Source organism: Nicotiana tabacum, chromosome 1 (assembly GCF_000715075.1).
Source record: "Nicotiana tabacum cultivar K326 chromosome 1, ASM71507v2, whole genome shotgun sequence".
Lineage (NCBI taxonomy): Eukaryota > Viridiplantae > Streptophyta > Magnoliopsida > Solanales > Solanaceae > Nicotiana > Nicotiana tabacum.
The window spans coordinates 52,927,613-52,949,153 of record NC_134080.1 but is presented as its reverse complement, the minus strand read 5'-3'; positions in this window follow the sequence as shown (position 1 = coordinate 52,949,153).

Below are 21,541 nucleotides of genomic sequence, written 5' to 3'. Positions count from 1 at the left end.
TGGTCGGAATTCTTCTAATCTCATAACTGTTGTTACCTTCTGTCATGCATCATGTACAACCGTGTACTTGTATGTGTGCATATGCCACTCTTCTCTCCTTTTTCCTCCAGCTTTTAGCCAATCTCCAAGCCTCACTTTGTGAACATACACAGAATTATGATAAAATGTCCCTCTAGGCATTTATAGGTGTACTAAAGTTCTTCGCTTGGTAATTTGTCGAACTTACGACTATTATTATACCTTGCTTAATAACATCGATTATCTATGCTTATGTTTTTAATACATCTATGTAGGTCATACTATATCCTAACTCTTACTTCGATTTATTATTACCGAGGTCTGCCACCCAGCTCCGGGCTACACTTTCGCTGCTTTTCCTATATGTATAAATCTAAGTCCTTTAATGCTTCCTCATTACTGTTCATCATAATAATGACGGTCTAATCTCATTTCATGCTTTGCAAATTTTATCCAGCCATTGGTGATTCACCTTAATGTTGATCCATAATCTACCACTAATAACTTGAAACCTCATACGTAATACATTGTCACTAGGGCTCACGTCTCATCGGGGAACATCTGAACTGATTTGTCCGATCCACCTAGGGACAATACTATACTTCAATAACCGTATTTCATCTCCTAACATGATTCATCTTATGGGGGTATTCAAATCCCGTGCAATAAAATCCATTTTCTTTAAACTATTACTCAATCAAAGGCCTTAATGTCATCCTCTTATCTATCACAATTACACCCTTATTCTACTACCAGGGCAACATTTCATCTCTTCTAAATGCACCTAGTCTCAGACTACTCTATGTTCATTCAGGCTGTACCGAGCTTTTTATTACATATGGAAATCATCAACTCCCTTGTTTTGATGGGTTTAATCCCGAGGACATACATATTCTCGTCACCTTCTCACTCACCTTTTCATATCCTTACTCCTATCTACCTAAAACCTTGTTGCTCTACAATACTTTACCTTAGGACCTACACCGATCTATTTATACTACTCGCAACCTTCCTTTAACTTGCTAGCACCATAAATTTCCTTTTGTGCCTTCTCAGTTGTCCTTAAATGTAAGCAATTACTTTTGCTGGTCGTTCTATCACTTGTTGCATGAATACTTGGCTTGTCTTTTTGCCCACGAATTAAATAATTTCCTGTACCTCATATGATCTCAAACATCACCTTTGATGTCTTTTTTTTTACCATTCATTAGCCATGATAGGTGCCACTTTATTATGGAGTGTATACAATATTGTAGTGAGACTGTTGTTACAGGATCATTTACTCTTTAGCTCACTATGCTTAGGTGGAAACCTTCTTCCTTATTCCTCAGCTAGTCTTTCATTATCGTACTTAGGGACTCTGACTCTTGTAAAGCTATGAGCTTATTATATCATATACCCGAAGGAATTTTTGATGTTCTTACTCACCTATTATTATCCTTAGTTACCTACCTCCGCGCCCTTGTCCTTGTAGAGTGGCTTCTGAACTGAAACTTTGACTATCTCCCTGGTGGCACTTTCTTTTATCTCTGTAACACTTATACGACACCTTTAACTACCCCAAAATCTATCTGAATATTTCTCAAGGATCATGATATCATTATATCTACGAGACCGAATTCACTATATTGGGGTTCACTACGTTTACCTTGCACAATCTGCATGATTTGTCTGTATCCTCTTGTCTAGTCATAACTAGTCTCTTGCTGAATCAACTACTAACTACTCATTGGTCCATTCTCATATATATACTCCGCTTAATCTCTCTTGGTATATGTCCTTTGACTTATCTTACCTCTTGCACTGGCTCCTTATGTATCCAGTGTTCATTTGCACTTATTTATTAATAACATCTAGTGATGGAACCCTTACTGCCTCTCCACGTCGTCATGCTTACATAATGTTCTGGAGTCGTATCATATCTGTAGGATCTGAATAAATGCAATCTCATTCCTTTCGCCTTTCTACCACATTCTTCCTTTACTATACCATAGTTACCTTAACCACATAACTCCGACTTAATACCATATCATACCATCTTCCCCCCTTTAGGGGAGTACTAAGATTTAGTACTACAAAGATATACCTAAAGATGTTTTACATCTTCATCTTTGGCATCTTTTCAAATCATCAATGACCCTTACTCACCTTATGGCAACCCTTCTGTACCAGGAATAACTGAATTTCTTTCGTACAAAAGTGACACATAGTGTAGCTGGCACACTTAGTCCCTTAAGATTAACTCTGCTTAGAGTGTTTGCTTTAGGGAAGTGTCTTCCTAAATGATCTTTAAAGGTTATTCTTTTGTTGTCTATTCTATTATTGCTAGAAAGTAATCTCTAAAATTTTCACGATGTCGACTATTATCAAATCTTCTGATCCCTAATTCATGTTTAATATATCTTGTTCACTAACCCATGCTGATTGATATTACTTAGGGGGTTTAGCATTTCCTTTCGGTAATCACGTTCGAGTCACCAACTCATTTCTCGAAGTGAAGGTATGACTTTATGGCTTATGCTGTTTTATTTTCTCAAGGCCTGCCACCTCTTGTCTTTTCCTTCACTTGACTATAGACTCTATCATCGTGTCATATTCTGATTTACTGTTATCACCCATTTATCACATCTTACTCATAATACTTTATTTACTCTATTCTTATTCTCCTGCTAATATTTCTGATTATCACCTTATTCTGAAAACTTCAACAAAACATTCTTTCGGTTTTAGCTCCCCTTACTCCATCCACTGGCTCTTCGAGTCACCTAACATTCTATCTTTACTAGGGACGAGAGCCATACAAAGGTAAATATTAGGATTGTACCGATCATCTAAAATTTCTAGACATTCTAGTATTTCATATCTGAATGTACTATTCTAGAGTGCACCATCGAGCTGTCTCATAAGGAGAACTATTACAACATTTGCAATATCCTTCGGAAATGATAGCTAATGCTAACAATCCATCTACCATTTTGGGTTACTCTAACTCCAACCGGATCTTGATAACCCATATTTCTCATAAATAATATCTGTTAGCTCCTATAGGGCATAACTGAGATGGGTGTGGCTAATTGTATAGATCTCTATTATTGTTGAAAGTAACTCATAATACTTATGTTTCTCTGCCTGAATTCTAAAAACTGATAATCTTCACTAACTGGATAGCTCATACCCTTCTTCACCTTGCTTCTTTTGCTCACGAAACTTGTATCTACCTTCTGATTCTCTTATTGCTTTTTGCCATATGAGTGGATAGATATTCATGCTTTAGGGCTCCTTATCAAGAAGCTTACACGTCTTAGTTCACCCATAATCTACTGAAGACCTTACAATTACTCATCATAAGCGTGATGCAAAATCGAGTTCCTCTTACTTAGCTCTTCCAGAGCCACATTCAATCTCTTACCAACTGTCTTTGTAGATGTAGGTATCGTTGTATTACGACTAAAGTCGAAATTAGGAGTATGAATTCTTACAACTAAGCTCTACCACACATTCTAGAATAAGAAGAAAGTGTGACAGTCCTAAATGCCATGTAGCATCTTGCTTATAAAGGTGGTGCACAACACACCCATAAACAAGACTCTACGAGACACGACTTGTAGACTCCCTAGGACAGAATTGCTTTGATACCACTTTTGTCACGACCCAAATCGGAGGGCCGCAATAGGCACCCTTACCTTACCCAATCGAGTACCAATGTAACCTATCTTTCTTATCATACCATCATGGTTAAATGGGCCGAAAGGGCCGTCATGATATAACTAGAATAAAACATAAGGGAATATTTGACATAGGACGACGCAACATGTAATACAAACTTATACATGTGACATACGGTCCTTTAAGACCAAAATGAATACTCGTACACTGAACATAGGCCAACAAGGCCACCCAATCTTTCATATACATGCCATATGTCTATAAGCCTCTAAGAGTACATAAACATCATAAAGGTCGAAACATGGCCCCGCCATACGAATCAATACATGTACAAATCATGCTGACCAAATAGGCAACTCCGGAGCAAGTAGAGTGCACTAATACCTTTCACTGAGTTGATAGTAGGAGGACTGTCAACCTGTCTATCGGGGCCTACATGCATGAAACGCAGCATCCCCAGGCAAAAGGGACGTCAGTACGAATAAATTACCGAGTATATAAGGCAGGAAATCATAAATAAGAACAATAATATAAAGAGAGATAGAGGATATAGAACCTGTAACATCTGAGTGCCTCTATGGGCTAATGACATTAAATGCATGATACATATATATACATAAACTTTAAAAATATATACACTTCTGTGGGCATCATCATTATCATATCGTACATGGCCTCGAAGAGGACTCGGTAAAAACGTACCCGGCCATCACAAGGCTCGGTAGAATCGTACCCAGCCACATGGAGCTCAGTAAAACCCAACTGATTAGTGGTTGCACAATAGGTGTCGTATCCGGCCGACTATAGTGCGGCCACACACACACACACACACACACACACACACACACACACACATATATATATATATATATATATATATATATATATATATATATATATATATATATATATAATGCATTCTCGACTCATGGAATCACGTTCTAAACCTTTCGGAGTGACGTAAGGTCGTTGCACCTACGATTAACATTATGGACATCATACCATCAATATGAACTTCTTTAAGATTCAAGAATCATACATACTTGCTTAGAATAACTTTATAAGGAAAGAATAACATGGCAACCTTTGTTGCTAGGAGTAGATCCGGTATAAAATAGCGTATTCATTTCTCTTTAGATCATGCCAAACGAAAAAAGGAAGTGCCTTAGCATACCTTTTAAATCTTCTATCCAATCGTCAAGCAAGCTCAGTATGATCTTCTTACGTCTACAATGAGTAAACTAACAGCACCTCCCCTATTTTTACTACATCCCATATGTTACCAAACGTCACCAAACAGCCCAAACAACAACAATATAATTCACAATAAGCTCTCTTATTTGCTCAACAACCATTTTGAGTGGCAAGCTCAATTTTCGATTAACAAAATATGGTTTGAATCGAATTCCTTATGCATGAATCTGCCTACTACATATATAACATTATACTTATGCTTAACATTTCATTTTCAACCCAAAACATCATAAGCATAATATTCAAATATAGTCCATTACACCTAGCATGTTAACCTTTATCGTCAACGTCTTATTTTTCATGTTATCTTCTTCAATCCACTGAATTAGCACATAGATAAGCTTAACAACAACAACCACAACATCATAAACTCTTTATAACAATTTCCAGCCACAACAAACCATATATATTGTCACGACCCAAACTAATGGGCCGCGACGGGCACCGAGTACCTTACTCAACCAAGTACCAATGTAGCGTATCTTTTCTTAGCATACTTTTATAGGTAAATGAGATCGAAATACTCAATTTGATATACCGACTTATACGTATGACATATGGACCTTTAAGGCCAAAATTATCATTCATACACTGAACATATACCGACAAGGCCATACAATCTTTCATATATATGACACATATCTACAAGCGTCTAAGAGTACATAAACGTCATAAGGCCGAGACAGGGCCCCGGCATACTAATCAATACACATCTAAACCATACTGATCAAACAAGTAACTCCGAAGCAAATGGAGTGCACCAACATCTTCTGCTTAGCTGATAGCCTACTTAGAGGGCTCTCAACTTGTCAATTGGGACCTATGGGCATGAAACATAGCGTCCCCAGGTAAAAAGGTACACCAGTACGAATAATGTACTGAGTATATAAGGCACATGAATAAGTACATAACAGATATGGAGGAAATATAGAGTAAATGACTCCACTTATAAGTCTGAATAACTTTGTAAATCATAAAATAATTATAGTATCATGCATATGCATATGAATGTCATGTCATGCATAGGTTTATGTTTCATAACATTTATCAGCCTCTGAGTGCATCCCATCATATCATCTTGGCCACTGTGGAAAAAATCATCATCGTATACCAGCTGATCAGGTGGTGGTACGTATATAATGCCATAACCTTTCCCATATCCCATATACATATATATACATACATATATATGCATATGTATATAACTTCATCTGGTCATGGGTCAATGTACATGAATGCAATGTATGAAAAGTAAGTTAATAAAATCTCTTGGAGTGTCATAAGAATATTATGCCTTTGAATAATATCATGAAATAAACCTTTTTCTCTTTTCAACTTGCGTATTTTTTTGAGACCCATGAACAAATGATAAAATAATATGACACATGGAGAATCAAGAACATAAACATCGCTAGCATTTTGTATGAATAGAGTCATTTATAGAAGTTATGCATTTGCACGTTTTGTTTGCATCTTATGGATCATGCCAAAAGAAAAATGGGATAGACTTAACATACCTAAGCCTATTCTCTTGACAATCCTTCCAACACACGACAATTGCGACAAAACTCGTGACGGCAAGATCGGAGTAGGGAAAAATCCGTATGATATTCTTGAGAAAGATTATACCGGGCTTCTTTAAAGTCATGTTGCTAAGATGCTTGAGGAATTTTCTCAGTTGAATTCTTGATTCCTTTGCATGAATATCCGTTGCCTACTTTGCGTGAATATCTGTTACCTTTATCTTGAATTAGAAAGGTCAATTGTATGAAAATTCGTATGAATCTTGAAGGCTTTAATGTTATGGATAAAGGCTATCTTGAAGGATTTAATGTTATGACTAAATACTAAGCCACATATTAATAAATATGCCACCTTTCCAATCAATTGTAAGAGTCATATATGTATACGCAAAGTGGGCTGCCACGTGACATCCTTTGGTCTTTATCCAAAAGACCTTAGCCACCCACTAAATTCTTAATCAATTAGTTAGTCTCTCATTAACCAATAATTAATCAATTACCCACAAAATTAAGAATTATCACAAATTATTTAAAATACTACTCACTTTTAACAAACCTTATATATCTTACTATCATGGCCATGTGGTACCTTGTATGACATTAGTCTATAATATCGTATATTATAGCTCGGACCGTATTTTATCCCAAAATTTCAAACTTCGATGAAACTCATTTTTGATTCATTTACACTCTAACCTTCACAAATTTACTTATCACTTGCTTGAAATGACATAATACTTATAACCGCAAAAATTGTGATGACCCGGCCAGTCATCTCATAAGTTACCGCTCTGTTTTCCCCATTTCTACTTCATTATGCTTCGTTATCCGTGTTTTATGTGATCAAATTGAGTAGTTTGCGTTCGGAGTGGATTTGGTAAGAAATGAGACACTTAGTCTCTTTTAAGAGGTTTAAGTTGGAAAAGTCAACTGGATGTTGACTTATGTGTTAAAGGGCTCGGATGTGAGTTCTGATGGTTCGGTTAGCTTCAGGAGGTGATTTATGACTTAGGAGTATGATCGGAATTGGTTTTTGAGGTCCGGAGTAGAATTAGGCTTGAATTAGCGAAGTTAGTATTTTAGTGATTTCCGGTTGGTTGGCGAGATTTTAATCTGAGGGTCGGAATGGAATTCTGAGAGTTTTTGTAGCTTCGTTATGTCATTTGGGATGTGTGTGCAAAATTTCAGGTCATTCGGACGTGGTTTGGTTGTGTTTTTTATAAAAAAACATAATTCAGAAGTTTCTAGAAAACTTAGGTTTGAATTCGTTGTGAATTGATGGATTTGGCATTGTTTGAGGTGTTTTGATGATTGGAACAAGTTTGAATGAGGTATTGGGTTGTGTTGGTCCTTTTGGTTGAGGTCTCGGGGCCCTCGGGGTGATTTCAGATGGCTAACGGAAAGTTTGGAACTTGAGGTATTGCAGATTTTCTGCTGCTTCTGGTGTTTTCGCACCTGCGGTTTGGCGACCGCAGGTGCCGGATCACAGATGCGTTGAGTGGACCGTAGATGCGGTGTTGGTCCATTAAGTGAAATTCCGCAGATGCAGAGATATGACCGTAGAAGCGGCTATTCGACCAAAGATGCGGTTATGCCTGGGCAGAAGGTATATATGTTTCTTCTTCGCAATTTTTGAAGGGTTTAACCATTTTTATCTTTGGACATAGAGTTTTTGGGTGATTTTGAAGAGATATTTCAAGGGAACTTCGATAAGATTCTATGCGCGAGGAGGCCAATATGAGAGGCAAAAGGCGTCGCGAGCTAGAGATTTAGCAGGTTTGAGTTGAGTAATGAATGTAAATAATATCCTGAGGGTTTGAAACCCCGGATTTGCACATCGTAGTGCTATATTGAGGTGAGAGACGCACATGTTGATGAGCGTAGGGTCGTTTACTATTGGGAATTGTGACTTGGTCCTTCCTGATTGATGATTTTACCGCGTATTTGATTGAAACTTATTTGTTATCATTATTTTTTGGATTGATTGTCATATTTGGACTTCGTGCCAACTATTTGAACCCTCTGGGGATTTCTATCACTATTTCCTCACTGTGTTGACTTACTACTTGAACTCAGTCGTACTATTTTTCAATAATTTACAACTCAACCACTTTTTACTCGGTTTTGGAACAAAAATGATATTTTAAATGATGTTTTGGGTTGAGCACTACTATTTTACTAATGCCCGAGGGGCTTATGTGATTTTTGGACTGAGTATGGCCGAGGGCCAGATGTGAGGATACAATGATCCCGATATGAGGCCGAGGGCCTGAGAAACATATATACACCACGAGGTGGCTGATACTAATATGAGGCTGAGGGCCTAGATTTGATGCCACGAGATGGCTTGATATTGTGCTTGGGCTGTAAGGGGCCCCTCCCGGAGTCTGCACACCCTAGTGAGCTCGGGTACCCAGTTGTGATATATGAGAGAGAGCCCGAGGGGCTGGTACTGTTCTACGTGTTTATTTTTCTTTAACTGTCTGTCACTTAACTGCTTATCTGTTGTAGAATTATCTCATTCCACTTTTCATTGGTTTGTTGCCTTCATATTACTTGTTTAACTGTCGCATTATAGATTACCCTGTGTATACATGATTTCTTACTCTCAGTCATTATTTATGCTTATTACTCACTGGGTCGGAGTACTCACATTACTCCCTGCACTTTGCATGAAGATCCAGGTGTTCCAGAGGCTGAGTGAGAGCTTTCCAGTCGATCAGCATTATTCGGGAGTATCGAGGTAGCTGCATGGCGGCCATTTCTCCCTTCCTTTCTATTGTATTCCGTATTCCTAGACTGTTTGTGTAGAAGCCTGTTGAACTTGTATTAGAGGCTCGACACTTGTGACTCCGGTTCGGTGTGGGGTATGTAGTAGTATTATCTTTTGACTTCCGCATATTTAACTTGCTGTTTCAGAACCTTATTATGTTAATTTGACAATTAAACTGTGTTAGCTGATATTGGACTTAATAAGAAAATGGGTTGTGGTTAATAGTTAGTCAGGCTTGCCTACCAATGTGTTGGGCGTCATCACGACCGGGGTTGGGGTCGTGACAAGTTGGTATCAGATCCTAGGTTACATAGGTCTCGCAAGTCAAGAGCCAGTTTAGTAGAGTCTCACGGATCGGTACAGAGACGTCTATATTTATCCTCGAGAGGCTGCAGAACCTTTAGGAAAAAAACTTCATATTCTTGAAATTCTTGTCGTGCTAACTTGTTGGTCTGAGTACTAAACTTTTGTTATTCTATTCTCTCACAGATGGTGAGGTCACGAGCTACCGGATGAGGTGGACGACCACCAGTGCCACCCACTGAGACCACCAGAGGCCGAGGACGCAGTCGTGGTCGTGGCAGAGGCAGAGCAGCCAGGGCAACACTTGCAGATCCACCAGCTGCCCTAGCTCCAGATCAGGCTCCAGCTACGGATGCTCCAGTAGCACCAATTCAAGCACCAGCTATGCCCATCGTGATTCCGGGTCTTCAGGAGGCCTTGGCACAGATCTTATCAGTTTGCACTGGCCTGGCTCATGCAGTTTCAGCCATTACAGCAACAACTACTTCACAAGCCGGGGGAGGCAATCAGACTCCCGCTATTCGCACACTTGAGCAGGTAGTGAAGGGACTTCAGACGTCGGGGGCACCTCCAGCCCAACCGGTTGCAATAGCTCAGGAGTTTGTTGTGCCAGTTATGCCGGATGATAAGCAGCGTCATCTTGAGAGATTTAGTAGACTCCCGCCTCCGTCATTCAGTGGTGCTGAGGGCAAGGATGCCCAAGGTTTTCTTGATAAGTGTTAGCAGATGCTCCGTACAGTAGGGATTCTTGAGTTTAGTAGTGTGGTATTTACCACTTTTCAGTTCTCGGAGGCTGCCTTCACCTGGTGGGAGGATTTTGAGAGGCGTTTGCCTGTTGGTGTAACACCCCTTTCTTGGCAGCAGTTCTTCGCTCTCTTCTTGGAGAAGTATGTACCGCAGTCCTGCAGAGAGGAGCTGCGTAGGCAGTTTGACTGGGTGACACAAGGGGATATGACTATGTCCCAATATGCGATAAGGTTTTCTGAGTTGGCTCGTCATGCCATCTGGATGATTCCATCGGATCGTGAGAGGATCAGGAGATTTATGGATGGCCTTAACTACCATCTCCGTATTCTTATGTCTAGAGAGAGAGTATTGGGTGCTACGTTTTAGGAGGTGGTTGATATCGCAGGTGAGATTGAGACGGTTTGTCATTGGGAGAGAGAGGAGAGAGAGGCCAAGAGGCCTCGAGGATTGAGCAGTTCTAGTGGTGTTCCTTCGAGGGGCCAGTTCCAGCATGGTAGAGGTCGGTCTTTCAGGCCTGCTCAGTCAGCCCGTCCAGAGTATCGCGGGGCATCTTCAGGTCGTGGTTATCATGGGTCACAACAGGGCCAGCCATTACTCAGCGCCTTCCCAGCTTGGAGTTTATCTTGTGCCCCGTCAGCTTAGGGTTCTTTTACACCGAGTGCATCTTCTAGTCACTCCAGTGCGAGGGGTTACCATCAGTGCCCTTCTCCAGCACTTGGGAGTTGTTTTGAGTGCGGAGAGTTTGGGCACATGTGGAGGCTGTGTCCTTGCTGTTTTGCCAGCTCGTCTCAGCAGAGGAGTCAGCCCTCTACTTCTACTCTAGTTACTTCACCACCCGCTCAGCCAGCTAGGGGTGGGGGTCAGGCAACCAGGGGTCGCCCCAGAGGGGGAGGTCGATCAGGCGGTTGCCAGACTCGTTTCTATGCTATTCCAGGCAGGACATATGCTATTGCTTCAGATGCTGTCATTACAGGTATTGTCTCAGTCTGCCACAGAGATGCCTCTGTATTATTTGATCTTGGTTCCACCTTTTCTTATGTATCATCATACTTTGCTCGTTATTTAGGTATGCCCCGTGAGTTTCTTACTTTACCTGTTCATGTATCTACCCCGGTGGGCGATACTATTGTTGTAGACCATGTGTACCGGTCATGTGTGGTGACTATTGGGGGTCTGGAGACCCGAGTGGTTCTATTGCTTTTGAGCATGGTTGATTTTGATGCAGTATTGAGCATGCCGGGTGTACCGCGGATCGAGTGGCGTGGTGTGACTGATTCTGTTCCTAGTAGAGTGATCTCTTCCTTGAAGGCCCAGTGTATGGTTGGGAAGGGTCATCTTTCATATCTAACGTTTGTGAGGGATGTTTGAGCTGAGACTCCTAGTATTGATTTTGTACCAGTTGTAAGGGATTTTCCCGATGTATTTCCTGCAGACCTGCCGGGTATGCCACCGAACAGGGATATTGATTTGGGTGTTGACCTGGTGCCGGGAACTCAGCCCATTTATATTCTGTTGTATCGTATGGCACCAGCAGAGTTGAAAGAATAGAAGAAGCAGCTTCAGGAACTCCTGGATAAGGGGTTCATTCAGCCTAGTGTGTCACCTTGGGGTGCGTCGGTTCTGTTTATGAGGAAGAAGGATGGAACAATGAGAATGTGCATCGATTATAGGCAACTGAACAAGGTAACAATTAAGAACAAGCATCCTTTGCATCACGTTGATGATTTATTTGACCAACTTCAAGGAGCGAGGGTGTTCTCCAAGATTGATCTCCGTTCGGGTTATCAGCAATTGAAGATCAGGGATTCAGATATTCTTAAGGCTGCTTTCAGGACCAGATATGGTCATTATGAGTTTCTTGTTATGTCTTTCAGGCTGACCAATGCCCCAGCATCATTCATGCATTTGATGAATAGTGTATTTCGGCCTTATTTGGATTCGTTCATTATAGTATTCATTGATGATATTCTGGTGTACTCACGTAGTCAGGAGGAGCATGCGGAGCATTTGCGAGTTGTATTGCAAAGGTTGAGGGAGGAGAAGCTTTATGCAAAATTCTCCAAGTGTGAGTTTTGGCTTAGTTCAGTGGCTTTCTTGGGGCATGTGGTGTCCAGCGAGGGTATTCAGAGTTGGCCTAGACCGTCCTTAGCCACAGAGATTCGTAGCATTCTTGGGTTGGCAAGCTATTATCGTCGGTTTGTTCAGGGATTCTCATCTATCGCATCGCCCTTGACCAAGTTGACTCATAAAGGTGTTCCATTTGCGTGGTCAGACGAGTGTGAGGAGAGCTTTCAGAAGCTCAAGACAACATTGACCACAACTCCAGTATTGGTTTTGCCATTAGCTTCAAATTCATATACCGTGTATTGTGATGCTTCAAGAGTTGGGATTGGTTGTGTATTGATGCAAGAGGGTAAAGTTATTGCTTATGCTTCTCGTCAGTTGAAATCCCATGAGAAGAACTACCCCGTTCATGATTTTGAGTTGGCTGCCATAGTTCATGCATTGAAGATTTGGAGGCATTACTTGTATGGCATATCTTGTGAGGTATTCACTGGTCACCGCAGTCTTCAGCATTTGTTCAAGCAAAAGGATCTTAATTTGAGGCAGGGAATATGGTTAGAGTCGCTTAAGGATTATGATATTACCATAGTGTATCATCTGGGGAAGGCCAATGTGGCGGTCGATGCTTTGAGTCGAAAGGCAGTGAGTATAGAGAGTTTGGCATATATTCCAGTGGGGGAGTGACCCCTTGCAGTTGACGTTCAGGCCTTGGCCAATCGGTTTGTGAGATTGGATATTTCGGAGCCTAGTCGGGTATTGGCTTGTGTGGTTTCTCGATCTTCCTTATATGATCGCATCAGAGAGCGCCAGTATGATGATCAGCATTTGCTTGTCCTTAGGGACAGAGTTCAGCATGATAATGCCAAAGATGTGACCATCGACGATGATGGAGTGTTGAGGATGCAGTGTCGGATTTGTGTGCCCAATGTGGATAGGCTTAGAGAGTTGATTCTGGAGGAGGCCCATAGCTCGTGGTATTCCATTCATCCGGGTGCCGCGAAGATGTATCAGGATTTGAGGCAGCACTATTGGTGGAGAAGAATGAAGAAATATATCGTGGGATTTGTAGCTTGGTGTCTCAACTATCAGCAGATAAAATATGAGCAGCAGAGACCGAGTGGATTGCCTCAGCAGATGGTTATTCCCGAGTGGAAGTGGGAGAGGATTACTATGGACTTTGTTGTTGGACTTCCACGGACTTTGAAGAAGTTTGATGCTATTTGGGTGATTGTGGATCGGCTGACCAAGTACGTGCACTCCATTCCTATGTGTACTACTTATTCTTCAGAGTGGTTAGCAAAGATATATATCCGGGATATTGTTCGGTTGCATGGTGTTCCAGTTTCCATCATCTCAGATAGAGGTACTCAGTTTACTTCCTAGTTTTGGAAGTTAGTTCAGCGAAAGTTGGGTACTCAGGTGGAGTTGAGCATAACTTTTCATCCTCAGACGGATGGGCAGTCCGACCGTACTATTCAGATATTGGAGGACATGTTGTATGCTTGTGTTATTGATTTCAGAGGTTCATAGGATAAGTTTCTACCGCTTGCATAGTTTGCCTACAACAATAGCTACCAGTCAAGTATTCAGATGGCTCCGTATGAGGCTTTGTATGGGAGGCGATGTAAATCTCCAGTTGGTTGGTTCGAGCCTAGCGAGGCTAGCCTATTGGGGACAGATTTGGTTAAGGATGCCTTAGAGAAGGTGAAGGTGATTTAGGAGAGGCTTCATACAGCGCAGTCGTGTCAGAAGAGTTATGCAGACCGAAAGGTTCGGGATGTGTCCTATATGGTGGGTGAGAAGGTCTTGTTGAAGGTTTTGCCCATGAAGGGTGTTATGAGATTTGGGAAGAAGGGAAAGTTGAGTCCGCAGTTTATTAGGCCTTTTGAGGTGCTTCGGAGGATTGAGGAGGTGGCTTAAGAGCTTGCGCTGCCACCCAACTTGTCGAGTGTGCATCCGATATTTCATGTTTCTATGCTCCGGAAGTATATTGGAGATCTGTCTCATATTTTGGACTTTAGCATGGTTCAGTTGGATGATGATTTGACCTTTAATGTGGAACTAGTAGCTATCTTGGGTCGTCAGGTTCGGAAATTAAGGTCAAAGGATATAGCTTTAATGAAGCTACAGTAGAGAGGTCGGCCCGTGGAGGAGGATACCTGGGAGACCGAGCGGGAGATACGGAGCAGATATCCTCACCTATTTGAGACTTCAGTTATGTTTCTTGACTCGTTCGAAGACGAACATTTGTTTAAGTTACGGAGGATATGACGACCCGGCCAGTCGTCTCATGAGTTACCATTCTGTTTTCCCCATTTCTGCTTCTTTATGCTTCGTTATCCGTGTTTTATGTGATCAAATTGAGTAGTTTGTGTTCGGAGTGGATTTGGTAAGAAATGAGACACTTAGTCTCTTTTAAGAAGGTTTAGGTTGGAAAAATCAACTGGATGTTGACTTATGTGTTACAGGGCTCAGATTGAGTTCCGATGGTTCGGTTAGCTTCGGGAGGTGCTATATGACTTAGGAGTGTGATCGTAATTGGTTTTGGATGTTCGGAGTAGAATTAGGATTGAATTGGTGAAGTTAGTATTTTGGCGATTTCTGGTTGGTTGGCGAGATTTTGATCCAAGGGTCAGAATGGAATTCTAAGATTTGATGTAGCATCGTTATGTCATTTGGAATGTGTGTGCAAACTTTCAGGTCATTCGGACGTGGTTTGGTTGGGTTTTTGATCGAATACGTATTTCGGAAGTTTTTAGAAAACTTAGGCTTGAATTCGATGTGAATTGATGGATTTGGCATTATTTGAGGTGTTTTGATGATTGGAACAAGTTTGAATTAGATATTGGGTTGTGTTGGTGCTTTTGGATGAGGTCCCGGGGGCCTCGGGGTGATTTCGGATGGCTAACAGGAAGTTTGGAACTTGAGGGATTGCAGATTTTCTGCTGCTTCTGGTGTTTTCGCACTTGCGGTTTGGGGACCGCAGATGCGGTATCGCAGATGCGTTGATTGGATCGCTGAAGCAGAAAGGCCGAGGAAGGCCTGGAACCATAGATGCAGAGGGGGGACTGCACCTGCAGAGCCGCAGAAGCGGTGAGTGGACCGCAGATGCGGTGTTGGTCCATTACGTGAAATTCCGCAGATGCAGAGATATGACCGCAGAAGCGGTACCGCAGAAGCGGCTATTTGATCGCAGATGTGGTTATGTCTGGGCAGAAGGTATATATGTTTATTCTTCACCACTTTTGAAGGGTTTAACCATTTTTAACTTCGGACTTAGAGTTTTTGGGCGATTTTAAAAAGAGATTTCAAGTGAACTTCAATAAGATTCGACGCGCGAGGAGGCGGATTTGAGAGGCAAAGGCTTCGTGAGCTAGATATTTAGCCTGTTTAAGGTGAGTAATGAATGTAAATGATGTCTTGAGAGTTTGAAAACCCGAATTTGCACATCGTAGTGCTTTATTGAGGTGAGACACACGCTTGATGATGAGCGTGGGGTCGTTTACTATTGGGGATTGTGACTTGGTCCGTCCCGATTGATGATTTTACCGCGTATTTGATTGAAACTTATTTGTTATCATCATTTTTTGGACTGATTGTCATATTTGGGCTTCGTGTCAACTATTTGAACCCTCCGGGGATTTCTATCACTATTTCCTTACCGTGTTGACTTACTACTTGAACTCATACCGAGGGGCTTATGTGATTTTTGGACTGAGTATGGCCGAGGATCAGATGTGAGGATACAATGATCCTGATATGAGGTCGAGGGCCCGATATACATATATACGCCACGAGGTGGCTGATACTGATATGAGGCCGAGGGCCTAGATTTGATGCCACGAGTTGGCTTGATATTGCGCTTGGGCCATAAGGGGCCCTTCCCGGAGTCTGCACACCCCCAGTGAACGCGGGTACCAGTTGTGATATGAGAGAGAGAGCTCGAGGGGCTGGTATTATTCTACGTGTTTATTTTTCTTTAATTGTCCATCACTTTACTGCTTATCTATTGTAGAATTATCTCATTCCGCTTTTCATTAGTTTATTGCTTTTATACTACTTGTTTAACTGCCGTATTATAGATTACCATGTGTATACGTGATTTCTTACTCTCAGTCATTATTTATGCTTATTACTCACTGGGTCGGAGTATTCACATTACTCCCTGCACCTTGTGTGCAGATCTAGGTGTTCCAGAGGCTGAGTGAGAGCTTTCCAGTCGATCAGCATTATCCGGGAGTATCGAGGTAGCTGCATGGTGTCTGCAGCCCTGATTTCTCCCTTCCTTTCTATTGTATTCCGCATTCCTAACTTGTTTGTGTAGTAGGCTGTTGAACTTGTATTAGAGGCTTGAGACTTGTGACACCAGATCGGTGTGGGCTATGTAGTAGTATTATTTTTTGACTTCTGCATATTTAACTTGCTGTTTCAGAACCTTATTATGTTAATTTATTAATTAAACTGTGTTAGTTGATATTGGACTTTATAAGAAAATGGGTTGTGGTTGATAGTTGGTCAGGCTTGCCTAGCAATGTGTTGGGCGCCATCACGACTGGGGTTGGGTCGTGACAAAAATAATCTCATTCCCGAGCTTATCTCAATTTACACATAGTGTACTTTCATGTACGAAAATATGGGTTGTAACATCATTCACCCCTTTGGAACATTCATCCTCGAATGTTGACTGGTGCACTATTACTCTCCTTGCCATTTAGGTAACTGTTCTGTGAATAGATCTAAAGGCCAGGGCTTTCCCCCCTTTATGCCTCTTTCTCATACCACGACTTATGGTCGGAATCCTCCCAGTCTCGTAACTGTTGCTACCTTTTATCATGCAACTTGTACGACTCTGACCTTCTAGGTGCGCTTATGCGTCTTTTCTTTCTTTTTTTTTTCCTCTGATTTTTTATCCATTACTGACGTTCTTCGCTCGGTATTTTGTTGAACTTACGAATATTACTATATCTTATTTCATAGACCCGATTATACATCCATATAACTTTACTACATCTAATTAGGTCATATTATACCATAACTCTTACCTCGATTTCTCGTTACTGAGGTTTGTTACAAAATTCCAGGTTACTTTTATTTCTTATCCAATATGTATACATTTATGTACATTAATGCTTCCACATTGATGTTCATCTTAAGAATGACGGCCTGATCTTATCTCATTCTTTATAACTTTTATCCATTCAGTGTTGATTCACCTTAATATTGATCTATAATCTACCCCAGATATCTTAACCTTTTATGTAACACTGCCGCTAGGGTTCACGTCTCATCGAGGAACATCTAAAATGATTAGACTGATCCACCTGGGGTGATGCCATGCTTTCATAACCGTATCTCACATCATCTTGATTTAATTCACCTTACGTGGGTATTTTAATCTTGTCCAATTCATTAGATCCCTTTCTTTCTTTTTTTGTCAGATCATTACTCAATCAAAGGCCCAAACGTCATCCTTTATCTATCACAATTACACCCTCATTCTATTACTAGGACAACATTCCATCTCTTCTAAGTACTATTGTCATAGACTCCTTTGAGTTCATTCACGCTATAGTGAGATTTGTATAATTTAGAGAAACCATATGCTCTTCTTATTTTCATGGGCTTAATCCTGAGGACTTATCCATTTTCGTTACCTTCTCACTCACCCTTTCTTATCCTTACTCATGTCTTCTAGAACCTTGTTGCTTCACCATACAATAGCTTGCAACCTACACAAATTTATTTATATTACTTGCATCATAGATTTCCTTATATAATTATGGAACATCAATCGAGACATCATATCATCTCTAACTCTTCTTTACTCTCTTAGTCAGGCTTTTCGATACCTAGACCATAGCCTGGAAAATATGCTACTAACAATGCCACTATTATTCTTAGATACTGAATCCCCGCACTTCTAACCTTTTATCCGAAGTATGGACTATTCACAATCTTCTGCCTTTGAGTATCTCGTACGTTGTTCACCTTTACCTTACTCACCTTAAAATCTTGCATCGTATCTTATATCTCTTTCATGACCTCCCTTCCACGTAGGTGTAATTCACATCCATAACTTGAAGCTCTATTATAATACTTGCACCTCTAGTGCATATACAATCTGGTGGGAGCTTCGTACTGACTTCTTATGAGGTTGATTCTTTTATAACCGACTTTATCATATAGCCATTGTAGAATACGGTTGTTGTACTATCCCTCTTGTACCCATGATATTAAAAGTGACCCTATAATGTGCTCAATCACTATTTCTATAATTTTCTAGGTCCAATAATTAGATTCCTGATTTACTTCGTTGATGTAACTCTTTAGTTTCCTCCTTTTTCTGATAAACCTTTATGTAGGCTTCAGCTATCCCCTTATATGTGATTCGTGGTATTAGTTATTATGTTTAGCCTTTCATGAGCGGTATGGAATATCCGTGATATAACCCTTTAACAATTCAATCTATGACCTGGGCTCAATTCTTTCTTTTAACTTATACCAGAATCTTCCACGACTATATATGCGGCATGTATAAAACTCCAAACTCTTAGGTGCATCCATAATGTAACTAACTCTTGATCATTGATCGAATAATTCCTTTTGTTCCTTCTCAGCTTTCTTTAAACCTAAGCTTTTAACTTTTCCTGGTCTTTCTTCCCCCTTCCGTGTGCATACTTAGCTTATATTAGTGCCCATGCATATTGGAATTCCATACAACTCATATGATCTTGGATATCACTTCTAATTTTACTTCCCGTTCATTAGCCAAGGTAGGTGCCATTTTCTTATGGAGTGCACACAATATTGTTGTGAGACTGTTGTTGTAAGACCATTCGCTCCTTAGGTCACTAAGCTTAGGTTGAAGCCTTCTTCCTTACTTTCATAGCTAGTCTTTTATTGTAGTATTTAGGGAGGACCCTCTAACTCTTATAAAGTTGTGAGCATATTACATTGTATACTCGACAGACATTCTGATGTCCTTCTTTGACTATACTTATGTGTAGTTACTTATCTCCATTCCCTTGTACTTGTGGGGTTGCTTCTGGACTAATATTTTGATTGTTTTCCTAGTGGCACTCTCTTTTATTCCCGTAATACTCATACAGTACCTTTAATAATCCCAACTCCTATCTGAATATTTCATAAGTATTACAATGACATTGTTGCGAGGCTGAATTCACTATATTGGATTTTACTATGTTTATCTTGTACGATCTGCTGACTCATCTGTAACCTCTTGTCTAGCCATAACTAGGCTCTTCTTGAATCAACTACTAACTACTCGTTGGCCTATTCTCATATCCATATCTCGTGTTATCTTTCTTGGGTTATTTCCTTTGTCTTAACTTATTTCTCTCACTAGCTCCTTATTTATCAATAACATCCCGGGAAAGAACCCTTACTTCCTTTTCTTGACGTCGTTTGCACAATGGTCTAGAATCGTAGCATATCTATGGGATTTAAATAAGTGCAATCTCATCCCTTCTTCATCATTTTTATCGCATTCTTCCTTTACCATTCCATAGCTACTAGAACCACTTAGTTCTAACTTAATGCCACAACACTCCATAATCCGCCCTTTAGGGGAGTACTAAGAGTTAGAGCTATGATGATCTATCTATATATGTTTTACCTCTTCATCTTTGGCGTCTTTTCACATCATCTATGACCCTTACTTGCCTTGCGGTAATCCTTCTGTACCAGGATAACAAAATTCCTTACTCATGAGGTGACGCTTAGTGTAACTGGTGCACATAGTCCCTTAAGCTTAACTTTTCTCACATTGCTTGCTTAGGGAAGCGTCTTCCTAAATGACCATTATCTGAATTTATCATGAATATTCTTCTATTGTCCATTTTATTATCGCCGGAATGCAATGTGAAATTCTCATGATGCCGACCATTATCAAATCATTCAGTCACAAATTCATATTTAGTTTATCTTGTTCACCAGCCCAAACTGATTTCTATTACTCTGGGGTCTAGCTTTTCCTTTTGGTAATCACATTAGAGTCATGAACTTATTTCTCGAAATAAGTATATGACTTTATGACCTATATTCTTTTGTTGTCTCAAGGCCTGTCACCTCTTGGCTTTTCATTCACTTGACTATAGACTCTGTAATACTGTCATCTTTTTGATCTACCATTTTCATCCATGTATCATATCTTACTCATAATGCTTCATCGACTCTCTTCTTATTTCTTGCTAATATTTATGTCTATCACTTTATTGTAAAATTTTAACAAAACACTCGTTTGCTTTTAGCTCCCCTTTGCTCCATCCAATGGCTCTTCGTGTTGCTTAACGTTCTCGATCTATTCGGGACGCGAGCCACACTAAGGTAATATTTATCCCTTCCAGGCTTTCCAGTGCCTATCTTTGTAGTACTCATATCTAGCTGTACGATTTTAGAGTGCACCATCTAGGTTTCTCAAAAGGAGATTTATTAGCATATTTGCAATATCCTTTGGAAATGTCAACTAACACAAACAATCCGTCCACCATTTTGGGTTACTCTAACCCCAGTCGGATTCTGATATTCCGTCCTTCTCTTAAGCCATATTTGTTATCTCCCATAGGGCATAACTTAGATCGATGTAACCAATTGTACATACCTCTGTTATTGTTGAAGGTAACTCATAATGCTTATATCTTTCTTCCTGAATGGTAAATAATGATAATTTTCATTAACTGGGTACCTCGTACCCTTCTTCATCTTGCTTCTTTTACTTGTTGAAATTAGTATCTATCTTCTGAATCTCTCATTGGCTTGCACCATAGGGGTGGATAGATATTCTTGCCTTGAGGCTCCTGATCAAGAAGCTTATATCTCTTAGTACATACACGTTCTGCTGAAGACCTCACATTTATCCATCATAGGAATGATGCAAACTCGAGTTCCTCTAACTCCACTCTTTCACAGCTATGTCTCTTACCAACCATCTTTCTATATGTCGGTATCGTTGTATTACAAATATAATAGAATTTAGGAATTTGAATTCTTACAAGTTAGCTCTACCACACGATCTAGAGTAAGAAGAAAGAGTGACAATCCAAAATGCCCTGTAGCCTCCTACTTATAAATGTGGTGCACGACACACCCATAAACAAACTCTACTAGACATGGATTATAGACTCCCTAGAACAGAACTACTCTAATACTACTTTTGTCATGACACAAAACAATG